Genomic DNA, 13,489 nt, shown 5'->3' on the forward strand with positions numbered 1-13,489 from the left:
TTTTAATCACAGTTTCAATTTCAGTGCGTGTGATTGGTCTGTTCATATTTTCTATGTCTTCCTGTTTCAGTCTTGGAAGGTTATACCTTTCTAAGAATTTGTCCATTTTTTCCAGGTTGTCCATTTTATTGGCATAGAGTTGCTTATAGTAGTCTCTTAGGATGCTTAGTATTTCTGCAGTGTCTGTTGTAACTTCTCCTTTTTCATTTCTAATTTTATTGATTTGGGTCCTCTCCATCTTTTTCTTGATGAGTCTGGCTAATGTTTTATCAATTTTACTTATCTTCTCAAAGAAACAGCTTTTAGTTTTATTGATCTTTGCTATTGATTTCCTTGTTTCTATTTCATTTATTTCTGCTCTGATCTTTATGATTTCTTTCCGTCTACTAACTTGGGGGTTTTGTTTGTTCTTCTTTCTCTAGTTCCTTTAGGTGTAAGGTTAGATTGTTTATTTGAGAATTTTCTTGTTTCTTTAGGTAGGCTTGTATTGCACTAAACTTCCCTCTTACAATTGCTTTTGCTGCATCCCATAGGTTTTGGATCATCGTGTTTTCGTTGTCATTTTTGGTTTCCTCTTTGATTTCTTCAGTGACCTCTTGTTTACTTAGTAACGTATTGTTTAGCCTCCACGTGTTTGTGTTTTTTATGTTTTTTTTCCCTATAATTGATTTCTAATCTCCTAGCATTGTGGTCAGAAAAGATGCTTGGTATGATTTCAGTTTTCTTAAATTGACTGAGGCTTGATTTGTGACCCAAGATGTGATCTATCCTGGAGAATGTTCCGTGTGCACTTGAGAAGAAAGTTTAATCTGCTGTTTTTGGATGGAGAGTCATATAAGTATCAATTAAATCTATCTGGTCTAATTGTGTCATTTAATGCTTGTGTTTCCTTATTAATTTTCTGTTTGGATGATCTGTCCATTGGTGTAAGTGAGGTGTTAAATCCCCCTCTATTATTGTTTTACTGTTGATTTCCTCTTTTATAGCTGTTAGCAGTTGCCTTATGTATTGAGGTGCTCCTATGTTGGAGCATATATATTTATAATTGTTTTATCTTTTTCTTGTATTGATCCCTTGATCATTATGTAGTGTCCTTCCTTGTCTCTTGTAACATTCATTATTTTAAAGTCTATTTTATCTGATATGAGTATTGCTATTCCAGCTTTCTTTTGATTTCCATTTTCATGGAATATCTCTTTTAGTCCCCTCACTTTCAGTCTGTATGTGTCTCTGGGTGTGAAGTGGGTCTCTTGTAGACAGCCTATATACAGGTCTTGTTTTTGTATCCATACAGCCTATATACAGGTCTTGTTTTTGTATCCATACAGCCTATATACAGGTCTTGTTTTTGTATCCATTCATCGAGCCTGTGTCTTTTGGTTGGAGCATTTAATGCATTTATGTTTAAGGTATTTATCAATATGTATGTTCCCATTACCCTTTTTTAATTGTTTTGGGTTTGTTTTTGTAGGTCCTTTTCTTCTATTGTGTTTCCCACTTAGAGAAGTTCCTTTAGTATTTGTTGTAGATCTGATTTCATGGTTCTGAATTCTCTTAGCTTTTGCTTGTCTGTAAAGCTTTTGATTTCACCATGGAATCTGAATGAGATCCTTGCTGGGTAGAGTAATCTTGGTTGTAGTTTCTTCCCTTTCATCACTTTAAATATGTCATGCCACTTGCTTCTGGCTTACAGAGTTTCTGCTGAGAAATCAGCTGTTAACCTTATGGGAGTTCCCTTGTATATTATTCGTCATTTTTCCCTTGCTGCTTTCAGTAATTTTTCTTTGTCTTTAATATTTGACAATTTGATTACTATGTGGCTCGGCATGTTTCTCCTTCGGTTTATCCTATATGGGAGTCTCTGGGCTTCCTGGGCTTGGGTGGCTATTTCCTTTCCCATGTTAGGGAAGTTTTCGACTATAATCTCTTCAAATATTTTCTCTTGTCCTTTCTCTCTTCTTCTTCTGGGACCCCTATAATGCGAATGTTGCGTTTAATGTTGTCCCAGAGGTCTCTTAGGCTGTCTTCATTTCTTTTCATCCTTTTTTCTTTATCCTGTTCCACAGCAGTGAACTCCACCATTCTGCCTTCCAGGTCACTTATCCGTTCTTCTGCCTCAGTTATTCTGCTATTGATTCCTTCTAGTGTATTTTTCATTTCAGTTATTATACTGTTCATCTCTGTTTGTTTGTTCTTTAATTCTCCTAGGTCTTTGTTAAACATTTCTTGCATCTTCTCGATCTTTTGCCTCCATTCTTTTTCCCAGGTCCTCGATCATCTATACTATCAGTTTTCTGATTCTTTTTCTGGAAGGTTGCCTATCTCCCCTTTGCTTAGTTGTTTTTCTGGGGTTTTATCTTGTTCCTTCATCTGGTACATAGCCCTCTGCCTTTTCATCTTGTCTGTCTTCCTGTGAATATGCTTTTTGTTCCACAGGCTGCAGGATTGTAGTTCTTCTTCCTTCTGCTATCTGCCCTCTGGTGGATGAGGCTATCTAAGCAGGTGTGCAAATTTCGTGATGGGAGGGACAGGTGGTGGGTAGAGCTGGGTGGTGCTTTGGTGTGCAGAGCTCAGTAAAGCTTTATTCCGCTTGTCTGCTGATAGGTGGGGCTGGATTCCCTCCCTGTTGGTTGTTTGGCCTGAAGTGACCCAACACTGGAGCCTACCCAGCTCTTTGGTGGGCTAATGTCCGACTCTGGGAGGGGTCACGCCAAGGAGCACCTCCCAGAACTTCTGCTGCCAGTTCCTTTTCCTCACAGTGAGCCACAGCCACCCCCCACCTCTGCAGGAGACCCTCCGACACTAGCAGGTAGGTCTGGTTCAGTCTCCTGTGGGGTCACTGCTCCTTCCCCTGTGTCCCGGTGCTACTTTGTGTGTGCCCTCCAAGAGTGGAGTCTGTTTCCCCCAGTCATATCGAAGTCCTGCAATCAAATCCCACTAGGCTTCAAAGTCTGATTCTCTAGGAATTACTCCTTCTGTTGCCAGACCCCCAGGTTGGGAAGCCTGACGTGGGCCTCAGAACCTTCACTGCAGTGGGTGAACTTCTGTGGTACAAGTGTTCTCCAGTTTGTGAGTCACCCACCCAGCAGTTATGGGGTTTCATTTTATTGTGATTATGCCCCTCCTACCATCTCATTGTGTCTTCTTCTTTGTCTTTGGATGTGTGGTGTCTTTTTTGGTGATTTCCAGTGTTTTCCTGTCAATGATTGTTCAGCAGTTAGTTGTGATTCTAGTGCTTTTGCAAGAGGGAGTGATTGCACGTCCCTCTCGTCTGCCATCTTGAGCCAATCCATTTTTATCTCATTTCTTTTCCTGTCGATGATTTCTAGCTTCATGCCCTTGTGGTCAGAAAAGATGCCTGAAATAATGACTATCCTCTTAAATGTATTGAGGCTTGTTTTGTGTACTAGTATGTGGTCTATCCTAAAGAATGATCTATGTGCACTTGCAAAGAGTGTGTATTCTGTTTGTTTTGATGTATTGTCCTAAAAATATCAATTAAGCCTGAATGTTCTATTGTATCATTTGGGATCTCTGTTGCCCTATTGATTTTCTGTCTGGAAAGTCTGTCCCTTGATGTCAGTGGGGTGTTAAATTCTCCTACTATTATTGTATTCCTGTCAGTTTCTCCCTTTATGTCTGTTAGTATTTGTTTTATGTATTTCCTGCTCCTATATTGGGATGCAGCAAAAACAGTCCATAGAGGGAAGTTCATAGTGATATAAGCCTTCCTCAAAAAAACAGAAAAATCTCAAACAACCTAATCTATCATCTAAAAGAGTTAGGAAAAAAGTTAGCAGAAAGATGGAAGTAATAAAGATCGGAGAGCTAATAAATAAAAGAGATTAAAAAAATAGAAAAAACTCAATAAAACCAAGAGCTGGTTCTTTTAAAGGGTAACCAAAATCGACAAATCTCTGGCCAGGGTCACCAAGAAGAGAAGAGAGAGGACCCAAATAAGCAAAATAAAAAATGAAATAGGAGAAATGATAACTAATACCAGAGAAATACAAAAAAAATGCAACAAAGAAAAAGACATAAAAATATTATGAATAATTATATGCCAACAAATTGGATAACCTAGAAGAAATGGACAAGTTTCTAGAAACATACAGCCCACCAAAACTGAATCCAGAAGAAATAGATAGTTTGAGCAGACTGGTCAATAGAGGTAAAATAGAATCTGTGATAAAAACAGCTCCATGCAAACAAGAGTCCAGGACTGAGTGGCTTCACTGGGGAATTCTACCAAACATGCAAAGAACTTTTACCAATGCTTCTCAAATTCTTCCAAAAGATTGAAGAGGAGAGAACACTCCCAAAGTCATTCTATGAAGCCACTATCACCCTGATATCAAAACCAGACAAAGACACTACCAAAAAAGGAAAATTACAGGCCAGTTTCTTTCATGAATATAGATGAAAAGATTCTCAACAAAATATTAGCAAACTGAATCCAACAACACATAAAAGAGATCATACACCACGATCAAGTTGGATTCATCTCAGTGTCATAAGGATGGTTCAGCGTATGCAAATCAATCAATGTGATATACCTCATCCAAAAAGAAAAGACAAAAACCACATGATCATCTCAATAGATGCAGAACAACATTTGACAAAATTCAACCTCCATTCACGGTAAAAACTCTTAAAATGGGAATAGAAGGAACATATCTCAACATAATAAAAGCTATTTACTTATGACAGACCCACAGCCAACATAATAGTCAATGGTGAAAAGCTGAGAGTCTTCCTGTTAAATCTGGAACAAGACAAGGATGCCCAGTCTCACCACTTCTATTCAACATAGTATTGGAAATCCTAGCCACAGTAGTCAGACAAGAAAAGGAAATAAAAGGTATCCAAATCAGAAGGGAAGAGGTAAAATTATCATTATATGCAGATGACATGATACTTTATATAGAAAACCAGAATGACTCCTCACAAAAAACTACTAGAACTGATACATGAATTCGGTAAGGTAGCAGGATACAGGATTAACATATACAGAAATCTGTTGCATTTCTTTACACTAACAATTAAATATCACAAAGGGAAAGTAAAAAAACAATCCCTCTTAAAATCACATTAAAAAAATACTTAGGAATAAACCTGGCCAAGGAGGTGACAGACTTATACATTGAAAACTATAAAACGTTGATAAAGCAAATTGAAGATGATTTAAAGAAATGCAAGAATATCCCATGCTCTTGGATTGGGAGAATTAATATGGTTAAAATAGCCATACTACCTAAAGAAATCTATAGATTTATTGTGATCGCTATCAAATTACCCATGACATTTTTCACAGAACTAGAACAAATAACTCTAAAATTTATATGGAACAAAAAAAGACCCAGAACTGCCAAAACAATCCTGAGGAAAAAGAACAAAGCTGGATGCATAACCCTCCCAGACTTAGACAATACCACAAAGCTACACTAATCAAAACAGCATGGTATTGGCACAAAAAAAGGCATATGGATCAATGGAACAGAATAGAGAGCTCAGAAATAAACCCACACACCTACAGTCAATTAATCTTCTACAAAAAGGCAAGAATATACAGTGGAGAAATGACAGTCTTTTCAGCAAGTGGTGTTGGGAAAGCTGGACAGCTGCATGTAAATCAATGAAGTTAGAACAATCTGTCATGCCATACACAAAAATAAACTGAAAATTGCACAAAGACTTAAATATAAGACATGACACCATAAAACTCCTAGAAGAGAACATAGGCAAAATATTCTCTGACATAAATTGTAACTATGTTTTTTTAGTCAATCTCCCAAGGCAAAAGAAAATCAAAAATAAACAAATGGGACCTAATCAAACTTAAAAGCTTTTGCACATTAAAGCACACCATAAAAAAGAAATGAAAAGACAGCCTACGGAATGGAAGAAAATATTTGCAAATGATGTGACTGACAAGAGCTTAATTTCCATAATATACAAACAGCACATACAACTCAATAACACAAAAACTAAACAACCCAATCAAAAAATGGGCAGAAGACCTAAATAGACATTTCTCCAGACATACAGATGGCCAATAAACATAAGAAATGGTGCTCAACACCACTAATAATTAGAGGAATAAAAATCAAAACTACAACAAGGTACCACCTCACACCTGTCAGAATGGCCATTTTTAAAAGTCTACACATAATGAGCGCTGGAGAGGGTGTGGAAAAAAGGGAACACTCCTGCACTGTTGGTGATAATGTAAATTGGTGCAACCATTATGGAAAACAGTATGGAGGTTCCTCAAAAAACTAAAAATAGAGTTACCATATGATCCAGCAAGCCCACTCCTGGGCATATAGCCAAAGAAAACTAAGTAGAAAAGATACATGTACCCCAGTGTTCATAGCAGCACTATTTACAATAGCCAAGACATGGAAGCAACCTAAACGTCCATTGACAGATGAATGGATAAAGAAGATGTGGTATATATATATGTGTGTATATATATATATGTGTGTGTGTGTGTGTGTGTGTGTATATATATATATATACGCACACACTCACCATATACATATTACTCAACCATAAAAAAGAATGAAGTAATGCCATTTGCAGCAACATGGATGGACCTAGAGATTATCATACTAAGTAAGCTAGAAGAAGGAAGACAAGTACCATACGATATCTCTGATATGTGGAATCGAAAAGGTGATATAAATGAACTTATTTACAAAACAGAAACAGTCTTGCAGATACAGAAAACAAACTTATGGTTACCAAAGGAGAAAGGGGGTAGGGGAGGATAAATTAGCAGATACAAACTACTATATATAAAATAGATAAATAACAAGGTCCTATTATATAGCACAGGGAACTATATTCAGTATCCTGTGATAAATCATAATGGCAAAGAATAAGGAAAAGAATATGTATACATTTATAACTGAATCACATTGCTGTACACTAGAAACTAACACAACATTGTAAATCAATTATACTTCAATAAAAAAGAAAAAAGAAAAAAGAAAGGGTTTCTTTATCCTCACAGCTTCAGTAATCGCAATTCCTCTGCCCTTAATTTTAGGGTATCTTTGGCTGTGTTATAGCTAGTTGACTGAACACTGCCTACAGCTCTTTAAATTCTTAGATCTGTAGATTTTTAAATGTTCCATTATAGGAAAACCAAAGAAAACCACTAGGTGGAAAATTAATTTTCTGGAATATAGCAGCAGTGACTCTCAAAGCTAGATGAAATGAAGCTGTAGACTTCCTGCAGTCTCAGTTCAGAACATCTTAATTCTCTGTAGGTTCTTAAACTCTCCATAATGGCCAATGAAGAAAAGTGGTTTCTATGAGAGTCTGGAGACCCCATCTGATTGAATCTAGATGTACTTTAAAAAAGTTATTTAAAATTTTCTATATCTTTCTCTTTTACCGTTGTCATTTTCTCGGTAGTCTTTTCTTTACCTTCCTATCCTGGGTCTCTTCAGATTGCAATTGTGAATAGCTTTGCTTAGACTCATTGCTACAGTAGAATTTTGGGAGAGCTTGACTTTTGTTTTCAAGCTTCTGGATCTACTCTGAGAAGAATATCATGTTACCACTTTTTCTCCCTCCTTTCACTCTATCTCTCTATTGAGAAAATTTTTTTTTTAATTTGGTGGGGATGGATAATTAGCTTATAAATTACCCATGCCATCTATTTGTGCAAACTTATAATTTTTATTTAGTAAAACAGTTTTTGGAAACATTCATATTTGTGTGGACGTTCATAGCTCTGCAGCTAAGTTAATTTAACCATGAATATAAATTGGGACACAGGAAATTTGGAGGGAAGAAACTAGAATTCTTGATGGGAATGAAATGGTTAACACAGCAAATCTATAATCCATTCTCTTGCTGAGTTCGGTTGAGGGTGTGTGTCTGTGTCACTATTAGAAAGAAGGCAGGTGATCTGGACTAATCTCCTTATAAATATGCTAATGACACCTCCTGGCAAACAAACACATGGTATTTGTAGCTGGAAGCCCTTATCTGTGGAATGCTTTATTAGGATGTATATAATTGTCTAAGATTGTTTATAGTAAACAAACCTACTGATATGTGGGTGACTGCAGATTTTGATGTAAACCTATAGCTCTCTGTTTTCATTTGCTATGTATAAGCCTCTCACTGCTTGGATTCTTGAAATTCAGTAAAAATTGATACTGCGGAAGATTTCTAGTTTGTGTTTGATATGACAATTTGATTGTGTTAGGTCAGCTCCAATATATATAGCAAATACTGGCTTTGAAAAAGAAAGGTCTGTGGATTCTGGCATTTAGATTTGTGTTACTTAACTTTTACAACCCCAGGTTTTTCTGATGTTTATAAAGCAGGCACAGAATTGTTCTAAGAATTTTCACTACTATTAAGACAAACTTGTTTAAATCACCTGCCATAGTAGTTGACATATAACAATCTCAATTAGATGGCAGATTTCTGGAAGTCTAGGACTCTGACGTATACTTCTCTGTATCTTGCATTTCTAGTACTGCACCAATATGAAGTAGTTGCTCAGTATTTGTAGACAGAATGAATCTTTTAGGTGACAAAACAAGATGGTGAGTGGCAAATTTTTTTTAAATAAAAAATCTGATGATATAGAAATTAAAAAAAAAATAAATTTTTTAATATTATTTTTGGCTGCATTGGGTCTTTGTTGCTGCTTGCAGTCTTTCTCTAGTTGCTGCGAGCGGGGGCTACTACTCTTCGTTGTGATGCACGGGCTTCTCATTGCGGTGGCTTCTCTTGTGGAGCACAGGCTCTAGGCTCGCAGGCTTCAGTAGTTGTGGCACACGCACACTACAGCGCAGGCTCAGTAGTTTTGACGCATGGGCTTAGTTACCCTGCAGCATGTGGGATCTTCCCGGGCCAGGGCTCAAACCCATGTCATCTGCATTGTCAGGCGATTCTTAACCACTGCACCACCAGGGAAGTCCCTAGAAAATTTTAAGCATAATTAAATTCAATACACGTCAGCTTTATGGGTGAAACTGCTAAATGTGCACTGTGGGTGGGGGTTCAGAACAGACTTCCATGTGCTACTTTGGCATGTGAATTATTTTGGGCTAAAGGCAATGGAGACACTGTGGGTTCAAGAGAAACCACTGCCTATCCCTTAACTACCTAGATGAATTTAAATTGGGGATTTTTCCCAGAAAAAAGAGTTATTACCATGGATAAATTCTAAGTGGCCCCATCTATATGGCAGGGCAAACATCTAATTAAACATCTAATTAGCAAACATCTACTCTTCTTACCATCTTGTGAATGACCCTCCTCTCCTTTGAAGCCCCAGGCCCTTATCTCCTTTCTTAGCTCATGATGGCATATACATTTTACCTTTCTGTCTTTGAACCTCTCGTGTGTGGGGTCTTGATCCTCTCATGTATGTGGTGTTCCTGTATATACAAAATTAAATTTGGTTTTCTCCTGTTAATCTAGTTTATCTCCTGTTAGTCTAGTTTATGTCATTGTAATTACTCAACCAACCAAAAGAACCAGAAAGAAGGGAAGGGGAAAGGAAAATTTCTCCCTTCCCGACAGCACCAAAATCTGCTTTCCCTTTCTTTGGTAGGAAATAAAGTTATAGTAAGGCATGTGCCCACCAGCTGAAGACTACACTTCCCAGCCCAGCCTTCTTATAATGTCCTTATATGACAATGTTCTTGCCAGTGGAATGGGAACAGACGTGACCTGCATTACTTCTGGGTATAAGCCTTAGAACATTGGAAGTACACAACCCACATTTGACTTCTTGTGAGCTAAATAAGGATGTACCTGAAACCCAGTAAAGGGTAGCAGAATTTTCCACCCTGAAATATGACTCTTTGGCATAAGGTTTGTCTTGAGCCAGTTGTTTTTAAGAAACTGCAGACACACGAAAATCTCTAAAAACCAGTAGAAGTTACCCTTCTGCAAGAGAAATTATGTTTATAAGGGAAATCTCCATTTGTAAGGGTGTCTCCCTGTCTGTACCAGGAAGAAGAGGAAGATTAAATGTCTAGAAACTTATCAATGGAGTGGACTTAAATGGACTTAAATCTGCATAATAGCCATACCTTTGTTTACTGTGCTTTGCATGATAATCTCTCATAACCGACTCCCCCTCCCTCAACATCTTTTATCTTTAGCTGGAGATGGTATGTAAGGTGGTGGCTTGGGCCATTTAGGAGAGTTACTCAGTTTTCTGAGGTATCTTCTATGTAAACAGGAAGTATACATGTTATTAAACTTCTGCTTGTTTTTCTCCTATAAATTTGTCTTTTTTACAAGTGAATCTCATCCAAGAACCTAGAAGGGTAGAGGGAAAATTATTTCCACTCCCCCTACATCAGCTTTGACAATGCAGATGAGGGCAACACCCTAGGGGATGCCAGACAAACAAGACCTGTAACCTGGGTTGTGAATGACTGCCGAGAGTGGAGCAACTGCCTGTGAACCTGGAATGGTATTTGAAGGAGCAATAAGAAACTTTGCTCCTTAGTCTACGTATTTTTGGGTCTTGTTGAAGCAGCGAGAAAAGAAATTATGTTTTTGGTTGGTAAGGAGATCTAATTCATTTTAGCCAGTTTACAAATGACTTTGAGGAAAGAAGGTTTAAAAGGACATGCTTATAATTTTCTTTCTTTAGTCTCCTTTTAAAGTTACTTAAAGTATCATTTACATTTTAGACACTGTTTTACATTTAACTCTAATTAACAATCAAATCTCAAAGAGATATAAAGTTTTAAAATCTGTTCATGAAATTTAAGATAGTTTCATGTTTTAAAATTACATTATGTTTATACTAGTGAATTTGTAAGTACTTGATAGATTTTAAATTCCCCAAAGAGTTTAAAAAGAATAGTTTTTATTGCATGAAATTTTCTTACTTTGTCTATTTTTTTAACATTTGAGTGTCTTCTCTTTCATATATATGAATTCTGTTGCTTTTGCTTTATAAAGTTCATTGCATTATCATTTCAATGGAAAATTTTCTCTTTTGATCGTGCTCACCTTTACATGTGAATATTTTTGGTTAAACCTTGGGGATGGTAATTCAGTTTCTCCTTCCAAGTTCTCCATGCTACATTTGCACTTAGGTTAAGTTTCTAAAATGTAACATGGCCCACATCATTTCAAAGATGGTTGCTATGGGAAACAAATACGTTTAAAAACATGGTTAGGTTATAGCTTCAGATAAAAAAGTTTCTTATCAAATAAAAAAATTTATTTCCAGGTCAAATATCATTATTATAAATCTTCATAAGATTATGTATCACAGCTTGTACCACTAATCAAAAATATAACTGTACCTTTCATTTGTTTATTTGATTAATGTTTTTCTCCCTCTTCTAATTGTGTTCAGGAAGGCAGTGTACCTGTTTTTATTATTGCTGTAACTCCAGTTCCTAGTACAAGGTCTGACACTATATAAGTGTAGAATAAATATTCAAAAGTTAAAGAAGCACAGGAAGTTAGTTAAAGATATATTTTTAATTCATTCCTGATATAAAAAGTTGATGTTATACTTTTCCCACATCTGGAACTTCTTTTTCCTTTCTTTTTATTTATTTCGAAATATGTAAATCATAGGTAAACGCAATAGAAACATTTACCTCTATAATGTGAATAAGCTTTTTTTTAGGTATCAGGATGAGTTATTTAATATACAATGTGTCATAATTAAAAATACAAAAGCAAAAACCTGTACAGTAATTCCATATAGAGAAAAAATAGAACATATATTGGCAAAAGCATTATTTATATAGGGGAGCAAAATTTGCCACCTGAAGATGTTTCGCTTTAGCATGAGGGTTATTTTATCCTGGTTGTTTTTAAGGAACAAAAGGCTAAAGGAAAAGCTTTTACCTCCTCCCCTTAACTGCCTTAAAGAATTTAGATAGGGGGCCTATCCCAGGAAGAGAGCTATCATCAGAGCTAACTACAGAGAATATAAGCTAGATGTGGTAGACTGAGGGAAACTTAGCAAGGCCTGTTTGATCAAAGTTCTCTCAGTGTCCCATTGTCTGCATAGCACAGCAAGCATTCGTTTTCCAAATATTTTTTTTCCCTATCTTCCCCTTTGAAATCCCAAACCTCTACTCCACTCTTCTTCTCTTAGATGACATATACACTTCAATTGCTTAGCTTGTCCAAGGGTCTCATTTTTCTTAGGGGGTCCCCATATGTGTGTAATTAAATTTGATTTTCTCCTGTGAATATGTTTCATGTCAATTTAATTCTTAAATCGGCCAGAAGAACATAGAAGGGTAGAGGAAAACTTTTTTCCTTCCCCAACATTTATGATAGACTAAGATGTTCATATTTTGACAAAACTCCCAGTATATTTTTTATTTTATAAAAATAATATTTAATACAATGAAATATTATATATTGGGTTGGCCAAAAGTTCGTTCGGGTTTTTCTGGAAGATCTTAACGTAACAAAAAGTCCTGTTAAAGACTCTAATGAAAAGAATGTTACAAATGGTTTAAAAATGTATCTAATTAACATTATGGTATTTTAGACTTATAAATTAACAATTGATACAACATTCTAAAAGGGGAGCAGGGACTTCCCTGATGGTCCAGTGGTTAAAACTCAGCACTTCCACTGCAGGGGCACAGGTTTGATCCCTGGTGGGGGAACTAAGATTCCCGCATGCCTCAAGGAGCGACCAAAAAAAAAAAAAAAAAAATGACAAATTAAAATCCACCATACAACATTTGTTGTGAAAAACACTGATTGTGATCTCTGCTACATATCCTTTCTTATATGAAACTCAGATTTGAACAAACAACAAATAAATAAAAATAAAAAAATAAAAGGGGAGCAAAATATACCACCCCAAAAGATATCTTTTTGGCATATTGATTATTTTAAACTAGTTATTTTTAAAAAGCAGCAGACATGACAGAAGCTCAGAAAACTGAGTAGAAGTTACCCTTTTCTAAGAAATATTTACATTAATCTGAGAAATCTCCATTTGTAGTGTCTCCCTCTCTATACTAGGAAGAGGAGAATATATAAACCTCTATAAACTGTTATCAATTGACTTAAACCTTGAATTCGAATAACAACCTTTTCTTGTTTACTGTGGTTTTCCTGGTAACCTCCTATATCTGACTCTCCAACCCCAACATCTTCTTGTGTCTTTACCTAAGATGGTATTTAAGGTGATGACTTCAGCCATTTAGGAGAGTTACTCAGTTTTCCTGGGTCTCTTCCATGTATACACAGGGATGTTATTAACCTTTTGTTTGACTTTCTTCTGTTAATCTGTTTTATATCAACTTAATTATTAGACCAGAACCTGAAAGGGAAGAAGGGAAAATATTTCCTCCCTTTTAGGTTCTCAATTCCCAAAGCCGAAATGCCCAGTTGCTCAGTCATGGCTCGGAGGAAGATTCAAAGAAACAGCATTGAATCATTCTAAAAACAATTTTAGAACAACATAAATATTTACCAAAATCTCTTGAAAATGAAAATAATG

This window comes from Pseudorca crassidens, chromosome 6 (assembly GCF_039906515.1).
Source record: "Pseudorca crassidens isolate mPseCra1 chromosome 6, mPseCra1.hap1, whole genome shotgun sequence".
Lineage (NCBI taxonomy): Eukaryota > Metazoa > Chordata > Mammalia > Artiodactyla > Delphinidae > Pseudorca > Pseudorca crassidens.